This window comes from Triticum aestivum, chromosome 1D (genome assembly GCF_018294505.1).
Source record: "Triticum aestivum cultivar Chinese Spring chromosome 1D, IWGSC CS RefSeq v2.1, whole genome shotgun sequence".
NCBI classification, from domain to species: domain Eukaryota; kingdom Viridiplantae; phylum Streptophyta; class Magnoliopsida; order Poales; family Poaceae; genus Triticum; species Triticum aestivum.
In genome coordinates, this window is record NC_057796.1 from 148,826,450 (window position 1) to 148,838,073 (window position 11,624).

Genomic DNA, 11,624 nt, shown 5'->3' on the forward strand with positions numbered 1-11,624 from the left:
CTCATGACCGGAGAATTACCCAAAGAGTTGGCAGAAGACCTTCGCGAACTATGTTTGGAGATAGTTCCGAGAGGTTATGTAGCAGCATTGGAGATTTAGTCTACTTTGATGGATAAGATCAGAGAAGCTCAGAAGACGGACAAGGAGATTGCCGAAATAAAGGAAAGAATGAGTAAAGGAAAAGCTAAAGGATTTCGTGAAGATGAGCATGATACCTTATGGTTTGAGGACCGCGTATATGTGCCAAATGATCAGGAGATCAGAAAGTTGATTCTGCAAGAGGCCCATGATTCGCCATATTCGATTCACCCAGGAAATACCAAGATGTATCTGGATTTGAAGGATAGTTTCTGGTGGACCGGAATGAAGAAGGATGTTGCAGAGTATGTAGCAGTTTGTGATGTATGTCAGAGAGTGAAGGCAGAACATCAGAAGCTAGCAGGATTGCTACAACCATTGTCGATACCCGAATGGAGGTGGGATAAGCTAGGTATGAACTTTATCACGGGATTACCCAGGACTCGTTCAGGCTATGACTCGATTGGGTTGTAGTCGACCGTTTGACGAAAGTAGCTCATTTCATCCCAGTGAAGACCACTTACACCAGTGCTAAGTTGGCAAAGATATACATGACCAGGATCATATGTCTGGAGTTCCGAGGACCATTGTATCAGATAGAGGAACCCAGTTTACTTCAAAATTTTGGAATCAGTTGCATGAAACTTTGGGAACCAGGCTAGAGTTCAGTACAGCTTTTCACCCGCAGACAGATGGACAGACTGAGAGGGTCAATTAGATTCTGGAGGACATGTTGAGAGCTTGTGCACTAGACTATGGATCTAGTTGGGACGATAATTTGCCTTATGCGGAGTTCTCTTATAACAACAGTTATCAAGCCAGTTTGAAGATGGCCCCTTTCGAAGCACTGTACGGAAGGAGGTGCAGAACACCGTTGTTGTGGGACGAAGTTGGGGACCGACAGTTGTTTGGACCAGATTTGATTAAAGAGTCTGAAGAGAAGGTTAAGCTGATTCGCGATAGACTCAAGGTAGCCCAGTCCAGGCAGAAGAGCTATGTGGATTCAAAACGCAAGGAGACAGTTTACGAAGTCGGAGACAGAGTGTATCTTCATGTATCCCCACTTCGAGGAGTGAAGCGCTTTGGAGTTAAGGGAAAATTAGCACCACGTTTTGTGGGACCATACAAATTTTTGGAACGTATGGGAGAAGTTGCTTACAAGTTGGAATTACCTGAAGGATTGTCCGGAGTTCATGATGTGTTCCACGTTTCTCAGTTGAAGAAGTGCCACGCAGAGATGGCTGAAATTCCTCTGAGAGATACAGTGCCGCTGGAAGCGATACAGTTGGATAGCAATTTGACCTACGAGGAGAAGCCAGTTAAGATTCTTGAGTTTGCCAGCCGAGTTACATGTAGCAAAGTAATCAAGTTCTGCAAAGTTCAGTGGAGTCACCATACCAAAGATGAAGCCACCTGGGAACGAGAGGAAGACCTACGGAAGGATCACTCTCACCTATTTTCTAGCCAACCCGAATCTCGAGGGCGAGATTCATCTTAAGGGGGGTAGGTTTGTAACATCCCAAATTTTCAATTTGGAATGTTATACATTAGATCATCATTGCATATCATATTTTATTGCATTTTTGTTTGATCCTAGAAATTCTACGCAACTCAAGGACCCGCGGAGAGAGTTGGGGATTTCATTATTTTCATATTCGAGTTTTTCTCGAATTTTGAAAAAAGGATCGTTTGATTTTAATTATTTTTCTCTTGAATATTTCTTTTATAAAAACAAAAGAGAGATGATAAAATGACTTCCTCAAAATAAAGAAATATCGGAGATTTAATATTAAAATCAAATAAGATTTTTATTCGGAGTTTTATCGTTATTTTATTTGAATTAGGAAAAATATGCGTTTTTCAAAATTGCATTTAGGGCCCAAATAAATGTTCACCTTGTCCGGCCTATTTTTAGAGGACGGAGAAAATTTATTTCAGGATTTTTGGAGTCCGTTTAGTATTTATTTGCTTTCTTTTTCTGCATGTCGGAATTATTTAAAAAAAAGTTACCGACCTACCGGGCCGTGTCCGCCTAGGACACCGACCCGGCCGGCCCTTTAAGAGGCGAGGGGCCCGAGCCGCCAAACCCTAGCCCCCGCCGCCGCCGCCAACCCCACCGCCGCCGCCGGACGCCGGACGCCGGACGCCGCCAGCCCCGACGCCTGCGCCACGCCGCCTGCTGTCGCCGCTGCCCCGCCGCCGCGCCGCCCCCCGCTAGCCCGCCGCCCCGAGCCGCCGCACCGAAGCCGCCGCCGCCCTCGCCGGACTCGCCGGAGGTAGCCGCCCGCCGCCGTTTATCAGAATCAGGCGATTCAAGCGCCTAGAGTTTCGTCTTGAAACCCTCATTCTGTTTAACCAACTTAAACAAGTATTTGCTACTGTAAAATTTGACTTTACTCCTGATTAATAAACGAAGCTTGTTTTTTCGCCGTTTGAGTTTTGTTGCTTCGTTTGAGTTGATTCTTTTTGCAAACCGGAGTTCTTAAGTTGAACTTTCTGGCTATATCTCTTATTTGAGTTTTACCCGTGCCCTTGCTTGATTGCTTATTGTATGCTTGTTTGTTTGCGATAGAGTACCCGGAGTGTGAAGCGTGCTACTACGAGTCTCTAGGTTTCACGGATCATCAGCAAGGCAAGTAACACTTTGATCATACCTCTTTCATACCCAGTTTTATTGCATTAGATCAATCCTCAAACAATTGCATGGTTAGGATCTGATTTAAAATTGTGGGTTTGGGAAGTAGATGAGGTAGTACCTATTCACCTGTTTATTATCAAACCTTGGGAGTTACTTCTACGTTGCTTATATTGCTATGCTATGCTCGTAGACGTGGATTGGGTTTGAGTGTTTTCATGACAGATGTGAGTATTTTTAATTAATGGTTAACTTAAGGTGGCAACTTTAATACACATCTGGGTGGATTGAGGCACCTGGGGAATTCCAGTGATTGCCTGTATTTTTGGAAATCCCGGGGTACCGTGTGATTCTCCTAGGGACTGCCACCCAGGCTCAAAGGGATCATAAGATTATTCATGCTAGAAACTTCCGTGTGCAGCCACATGCCATTATGGGCTCTGGCATAGTTGAGTAAGTTGTGGGAAACCTTTCCATGATGGGCTAGCAGATGTAGGGGATTGTAGGTGTACAGGCCTATCTATCGGTTAAGGGGACCTCTTCGTAAAGACTGTGTCTCGGTCATCCGTTTCTCAAACATCATGTAGTGCGAGAAATCCAACGGAGGCGATCGAGTATTGTGGGGAAAAGTGCGCAAACCTCTGCAGAGTGTACAAACTAATCATGCTTAGCCGTGTCCCCGGTTATGGACATCTTCAGTATCTGGTTCTTGGATTATCATGTGGATCTCATCACTTTTAATTATAAAATTTGATTGGGTTATTGATTACTTTTAATTGGGATTGAGATGGGGTTTACCATTCTCAATGTTTAACAACCACCATGGTAGTTAAATAAAAGTATATTCCTTTGTTGTAGGGAAAAATTAGCTTTTTGCAAAACATATTAACCATACAGCCTCCACCAGCCATATATGCATGTAGTGATAGCATTATTCTGTTCATTACTCTTTTGTGTTACATTGCCGGCATATTCCATGTGCTGACCCATTTTCGGGCTGCAACGTATCATGTTGCAGACTTTTCAGACGACGAGTATGGAGCCTTAGGTCGTGGTCTTTCACTCAGTGATGCCGTTGGAGTTGATGGACTCACTTTATCTTCCAAGCCTTCCGTTGTTACCGTATTAGATGGCCTTAAGCCATATTTATTGTAATAAGTTCTCTTTTGAGACATTCAATGTAATAAGTGTGTGATTGCTACTCTGTTATAAATCCTTCAAGTACTGTGTGTGTCAGCATTACCGATCCAGGGATGACACTTATGCACAGAGATCAGACTGTTTGAGGTCTGGTCGCTACAATGATTATGATTGTTGTTGTCCTACGGACTAAACCCTCTGGTTTATATAGACACCGGAGGGGGCTAGGGTTACATAGAGTCGGTTACAAGGGAGGAGATCTACATATCCAAGTTGCCAAGCTTGCCTTCCACGCAAAGGAGAGTCCCACCCGGACACGGGACAAAGTCTTCAATGTTGTATCTTCATAGTCCAACAGTCCGGCCAAAGTATATAGTCCGGCTGTCCGAGGACCCCCTAATCCAGGACTCCATCAGTAGCCCCTGAACCAGGCTTCAATGGCGATGAGTCCGGCGCGTAGATTGTCTTCGGCATTGCAAGGCGGGTTCCTCCTCTGAATACTCCATAGAAGATTTTGAACACAAGGATCGTGTACGGCTCTGCAGAAAAAATTCCACATACCACCATAGAGAGTACAATATTCCACAAATCCAATCCGCTGACAACTTTTCCTAACATGATACCATGCCATGATCCGGTCTTTATTCGAACCGTTCTCCCTAACCAGCTACTGCGCATGTCGTGAGGCGGTTTTATGGGCATGTCGTATCGAAGCAGAGATCGTGTCCCCTATCTTGGGATTCTCATCAATATGGTATGGGTAATCCAACCGCGTCTTTAGCGCGACGCTTGGGGAATAAGCAAGTTTACCAGGCAAGTGGGGAGGCGCTGGATCCATGCCGCCTTTATAAGGAGATAAGGACTACCCTTTTTCACCCACGCCTTCTCCTTCCGCTTAACCATTCCCCTCTGCTCGAGCCCCAGTGCCCAAGCGTTCATCCTCTCCGACCACAAAGGCCTTCCGAAAATGTTTGGATCCGGAGCAGGAGGCAAATGGATGGCCTCCACCGTCCGGGAGAAGGATATCAAAAAGCTTCGGGAGGCCGGGTACCTGGCCCAGAAAATCAGCCACCGTCCCTCGACGGCAGGACAGATCGTCCCTACTCCGGAACCCCACGAGAGGGTTGTTTTCCTCCCTCATTTTGTCCATGGGCTGGGGTTTCCCCTCCACCCATTCATTCGCGGCATCGTGTATTACTATGGGATCGATTTTCATGATCTATCCCCCAATTCCTTCCTCAACATCTCGACGTTCATCGTCGTGTGCGAGGCCTTTCTCCGCATCTTGCCACACTTCGGCTTATGGCTGAAGATATTTAATGTGAAGCCCAAGGTAGTGGGCGGTGAGCACGCCGAGTGCGGAGGCGCCATGGTGAGCAAGATGTCCAATGTCACATGGCCAACAGGTACTTTCAATGATTCCGTCAAAGAGTGGCAGCAGCAGTGGTTTTACATCACTGAGCCGCGCGGCACGAAATGGGCCGCTGCTCATGAATTCCAATCCGGAGCCCCCCTGCGGCTTACGTCCTGGCCCAAGAAGGGCCTGGATTGGTCTTCATCCGATGAGCTATCGGTACTTCAGACGCGCGTCAAGAATATGGAAGACAAGGATATCAAACTTTTCAATGTAGTCCAGGTGATGTTAGCTCGCCGGATCCTTCCCTGTCAACACCGGGCTTGCAATTTATGGGAATTTGACCCGGCCAAGCACCAGACCCTGCAAGAGCTCTTTTGCTCCTCACACAAAGATATCTGGAAGGTGCTTTTTAAGTCCAACAAATCATGGCCGGACTCAGCCGAGGACCGCGGGTACCAACTGTCCCGCCCTGCAAGTTCGGTAAGCCATTATAAGTTTTATTCGCATAACCCAAGGGAAACGCTTAATGTGTTTTCCTCAACTCTCCTAGGGCTGGACGAAGAAGGCGGGGCAGATCTACTGTCCGGCCCCGCTACCTGAAGAACCGGCCGGCCCGCTTCTAACGAAGACGCTGGTCCCAGCGCCCTACAAGGCGCCGAAGAAGAAGGCCGAGAGAGGGGCCAAGAAGACCAGGGGCGGCCTCCGTCGTTGTGGTGCCTCGGACACGATATCCAAAGATTCCAATGCCTGTTCTTCCTCCGAAGAGGAGGAGGAGGAGGAGGAAGACAAATCCCCGGTGGGGGGAAGAAAGAAAAGGACATCCTCTGCATCGTTGGAGGCCGAGTCGCCTAAGAAGGGAAAAACTCTTCTTCCAGCGGAGTCCACCGTCGCTGATAGCAGCCCGGAGTGGGATCCCAGGGCTCAACCCCTGGTGAACTCATGAGTATATAAAATCCGAACACGTTTATGCGTCCGGACTTATCATGGCACAATATTTTGATCTGGGCCATACTTTTTGCAGTCCGGCGAGGTCCCGCGTGGAGCAATCCTCGTCGGAGGATTTGCTAAGCTTGGACGCTATGGAGAGCGGGACACCCCCGAAGGTCCCTTCCCCCAAACATGTGAATGACACCGAGGCTTTGTCCCAGGAGGACCCAGGCCAAGGATGGGGGAGATTGCCAAGGTGGCGCCAGGAGGTCAAACTTCAGGGGCCGGACACATGGGAGGGAAGGCTCCCATGGGCGTCGTCGGCGGGAGCCATCTTGAATTCGGCCCCCAGCCGGACGCAATTCCGGAGACCAATATGGTTCCAGAGTCAGGCAGGCGTTCTCCCTCGGCTAGAGGGGTGTACCTATTCCACCGGCAACCTCTGTCCAACCAGAGGTGCTGGATACTTTATTGGCGGCGCTGAAAAGCACCTCCGTCGTCGATGAACACCGTGCCCTTGTGGGTGCGGTGATTGAGAAGATTCAATCTGTGGAGAGTGGGCTGAATGAAGCCTGTATTAGCCTTATAAGAGGCTTTGAGGTATGTTTTATGAAGTTTCGAAGAGTGTCACAGTATAGATAGTAGCCCCTGATACACTGTTCGGTGAGAGAAAAAACCGGACAGAGGATCAAATCTATGTTCGCATGAGACTCACTTGATGACATTTACCTCTCTTTTGGTATAAATAGGCGTCTGTAGCGACTGCCACCTCTCGTACTGCGGAGGACTCTGGACTAAATCGAAGTCTGGAGCGGGCCACAGAAGAATTGGGCCAGTTGAAAAGGCAGTTGGAGGATAAACAAGGTAGGCACAAACCTTGCTCACGTTCAGTGCGAACGAATTTTTTTTAAATATGTTTTGTGATTTGCGCCAGGGGCGATGACCGAAGTCGAGGCTCTAAAGAAGGTTGTTGCCGAGGCCGAGGGAACGGCAGCCGCAGAGTGGGCTCTTCGTGAGAAGCACGAGGCCAGGGTTATTGAAGCTGAGCAAGACCTTCAAGAGGTCGTGAGGAGATGCGAGGCCTTGGAGCAGAGTCTAACGGAGAAAGAATCCGAACTTACCAAGGCTCATCAGGCCGCATGCGATGCCCAGGGGGAAACCCAGGGTGCCCTGCAGGAGATCCAAGAGGCGAGGAAGATCGCGCGGGTAAGGCTTGTTCCACGTAAGGAAAGTATTTGGGGAGAAAATCATGTTTCTAATCTTGAGTACAGATTTCTCCAGGGGTGTTTGCGGAGCTGCCACGCAGCATATCTGATGCCGCACAATTCTACAGAGCCAAAGAAAGGAACACTGTGGATAAGCTCTTCTGGTCACAGTATCTGGCACCGAATTATCCGGTGCCTTTTGCCGACCAACTGAAACAGCTGATCGAACTGCAGAAGGCGGCCGAGTTAGCCATGAAGGATTTGATTATCCGGCTATGGCCCGTTGAGCCGATTCCAGGCAGCTACTTCGGGCTCGTGAAACGGCTTGCAAGTGCCTGCCCTCGACTGGACGTCATCAAGCGGTCGGTCTGTATAGAGGGTGCGCGAATGGCCTTCGCCCGCGCAAAGGTGCACTGGGGGAAGATGGATGCTGAAAAGCTGGTGACCGAGGGACCGCCGGAGGGAAAGGAGCACCGCAAGCCTGAGTTATATTATGAAAGTGTCCTGAAAGGATCCTGCCTTGCGGCGGAGCAATGCACCAAGGACATTATATTTCCATGAATACAATCATGTTGTCCTTTGTAATGTTGAACAAGGTCATTTCTATTATTTATTGCCTGTTATATAAAAGTGTATCCTCCTGCGCGGCCGTTTTATATATTAATCCTGAGAGTTGGCCAGTCGTCGGCTTCTGCCCCCACGTAGGAAGTAAGGGGGTGTTCGGGATAAACCTGATCACTCTTTATCCCAGTTTTGGGTCCTTCGAAGGAGGTGTTCAGCACAACGAACCAGGCAATCGGACTATAGGGCTTTATCACTCTCACTTAGCCATAGGAGCTTTAGAAAAGGAAGGTAGGCGCAGCCCCTGGTGTTCAGAAGACCGCACGAGGGGCTCTATAAGCACCTGATCGGAAGAAAAGCCGATCCATCGCACGCTGCATTGGTTATGGCATTATGCGGGAGGAATCCTTAAAGATTTTACAACCTCTCGAACAGCTGACCAGCTCTCGCTGTATCATGACAGTCAGTTTTCGGCTTTCTCTACTGAGGTGCTCGTCCGGAAGAACCGGGACACAATCGCAGTAGTTCTCCCTGTGCCGCCTTAGCCAATATAGCGGAACGTAAGGCAGCAAAACATGGGAGCCGGCAAACCCAACATTTGACCCAAGACATGATTCGGAGCTGATGCATATGATGTTATAAGTTCGGGGTGCCGAACTTCCATGAAGGTGTTCGGACATTATTGCCATATTATGGGTAAAACGAAGCCCCTAGCATATTTAAGGCATATCGCGGTGTACGGATGCCATTTGACAAAAGAATTTCAATAAGAGATAATGGCAGATAAGCATCATGTAAATCCACATGTCGTATTTAAATAATACGTCGATGCGTATGAGTACATGTAAAGTAAAAAAGAGAAAGTGACTGCGGAACATACTGAGACCAGGCGGGAAGAGGCTGTGTGCGGATCCGGAGTGCAGTCGGATGGTCATCGAGGGGAATATCTAAGAGTTCCCTTGCGCGTTCGAGCTGTTTCCATGTCGCATGTCCTTGCCTGGGCGAAAATGAACCTATACAGAAAATGCAAGATATGTTTGTGTGCCGCAGAGCGGTTGAGCCGCGGTATGTGGCCTATCCTGGCCTTCGCCGGAGTGTTTAATTGAGCTCTGGACGAGCCGGGCTATCCTGCCGCGAAGTAGTTCGGAGTCCTTTGGCGGTGTCCGGGAGATTGGTCGTCGACTCGAGGTTCGATTGAAAGGTGCCACTCGTTGCTTCTGCTGTTAAAGCAGCGGTATACTCTTTGGTACCGAGGGGGAGTTCGGCCTTGCCATTAACCGTGATGACGCCGCGCGAACCGGGCATCTTGAGCTTACGGTAGGCATAATGTGGCACCGCGTTGAATCGAGCAAACGCGGTTCGTCCGAGCAGTGCCTGATAATCACTGCGAAAGGGGACGATGTCGAAGATTAACTCTTCGGCACGGTAATTGTTTGGTGATCCGAAGACTACCTCAAGGGCGATGGAGCCTGTATAGCTGGCCTCCACACCTGGTATAATACCACTAAAGGTGGCTTTAGTGGGCTTGATCACCGAATGATCGATGCCCATCTTGTGCACTGTGTCCTGGTAAAGCACGTTTAGACTGCTGCCTCCGTCCATAAGGACTCGTGTGAGGTGGAACCCGTCAATTATTGGGTCGAGGACTAGTGCGGCTGAATTGCCCTGATTGGTGTTAACCGGACGATTCATGCGGTTGAAGGTGATCGGCCCTAGTTTGTATTGTGGGATGACTGGTTCCGTTAAGTCGACATCCTTGAGGGTGCGCATCCGGTCCGGGTTGGGAGTGTGGGTGGCGTTTACCATGTTCACCATTTGGATTTGCGGGGGAAATTTCTTTTGCCCTCCTGTATTCGGTGATCTAGGCTCCTCGTCGCCATCATCGCTTTGAGACCCCTTATCTTTGTTTTTGGCAGCTGACCTGCCGGCTTGTTTGAAGACCCAGCATTCTCTGTTGGTATGATTGGCTGGTGTTCCTGGGGTGCCATGAATTTGGCATGGACGGTCGAGTATGCGGTCCAGACGGGACGGACCCGAATTGTCATTTTTGAATGGCCCTTTCCGCTGACCGGACTTAGAGCCACTAAATCCGGCATTGACTGCCGTATCTTCGGCGCTTTCACCATTTTTGCGGCCCTTGTGTTTGTTGCGTCAGGGTTTGCCGTTGCTATCTCTGGCCTCTGATGTGCCAGGGTTGCTTGTTGTGTTGTTGCTACGGGCCAACCAGCTATCCTCGCCCGCGCAAAAGCGGGTCATGAGTGTCGTGAGGGCTGCCATGGATTTTGGCTTCTCTTGGCTGAGATGTCGGGCGAGCCACTCGTCACGGATGTTATGTTTAAAGGCCGCTAGGGCTTCGGCATCCGGACAGTCGACAATTTGGTTCTTTTTAGTTAGGAACCGAGTCCAGAATTTCCTGGCTGACTCTCCGGGCTGTTGTGTTATGTGACTTAAATCATCAGCATCCGGTGGTCGCACATAAGTGCCCTGGAAGTTGTCCAGGAATCCGTCTGCCAGGTTCTCCCAACTTCTGATGGAGTTTGCTGGCAAGCTATTCAGCCAATGCCGAGCCGGCCCTTTGAGTTTTAGTGGGAGATACTTGATGGCGTGTAGATCATCCCCGCGGGCCATGTGAATGTGGAGGAAGAAATCCTCTATCCATACCGCGGGGTCTGCAGTACCATCATATGATTCAATGTTCACGGGTTTAAACCCTTCTGGGAATTCATGATCCATTACTTCATCAGTGAAGCATAGGGGGTGTGCGGCGCCTCTGTGCCGGGCTATATCACGATGCAGTTCATACGAGTCTTGTCTGCTGCATTCAGCCCGGCCGGATTTGCTTTTAGTATATCTGGCGTGACGGTCGTCGTCACGTGTTGGGGCGCACCCCCATGATCCGTAGATCGATCTTGTATGTCCTGCTTTGTTTTCCAATACGTCTCGCAGGTCCTGCGTGTTGCCCCGGGCCTTGGTGTTTTTGTTTGACTGGCGACGGGGTGCGGGCTGGACTTCGGGCTGATATGCCGCTTTGTCTCGGCCACGAGGTGGACGGTCAGCCGCATCATACGCTGGTAGTGTAGGCTTTAATGCTTCCTCTTCGAGTTTGGGTAGCAACTTGCGCTTTGGGTAACTTTTGGTTCGGCGTTCGAGTTCGTATTCCTCGGCTGCCAGGACCTCGGTCCATCTATCCGCTAGCAGATCTTGATCAGCTTGAAGCTGCTGCTGCTTTTTCTTCAGGCTTTTTGCTGTGGCTATAAGCCGGCGCTTGAAGCGCTCCTGCTCGACGGGATCCTCAGGCACGATAAATTCTTCGTCGCTGAGGCTCACCTCGTCTTCAGAGAGGGGCATGTACTTGTCATCCTCTGATTCTCCGTCTGTCGCCTGTTCCTTAGGGCTAGCTTGCCCATCCTCCCGCTCGAAGCCTGGCTGGAGGGGATTGTCTTTGTCTTCGGCACTATCCGCAGCGTTATTGTCTCTTGTGTTGGTATCGCTGCTTTTGCTATGGCGGGGCTTAGAGCGGCGCTGATGACGTCGGTGCTTAGATTGCTTCTCAAGGGAATTATCCTCCGTTGCCTTATTGCCATCGCTTTCTTTGGGGGTGTCCACCATATATATATCATATAATGAGGTGGCTGTCCAGCGCCCTGTGGGCGGTGGTTCCTGTTCTTCTCCTTCATCGTCGTCCATACCGTCGATGTCTTCGGAGCCGAAATCAAGCATG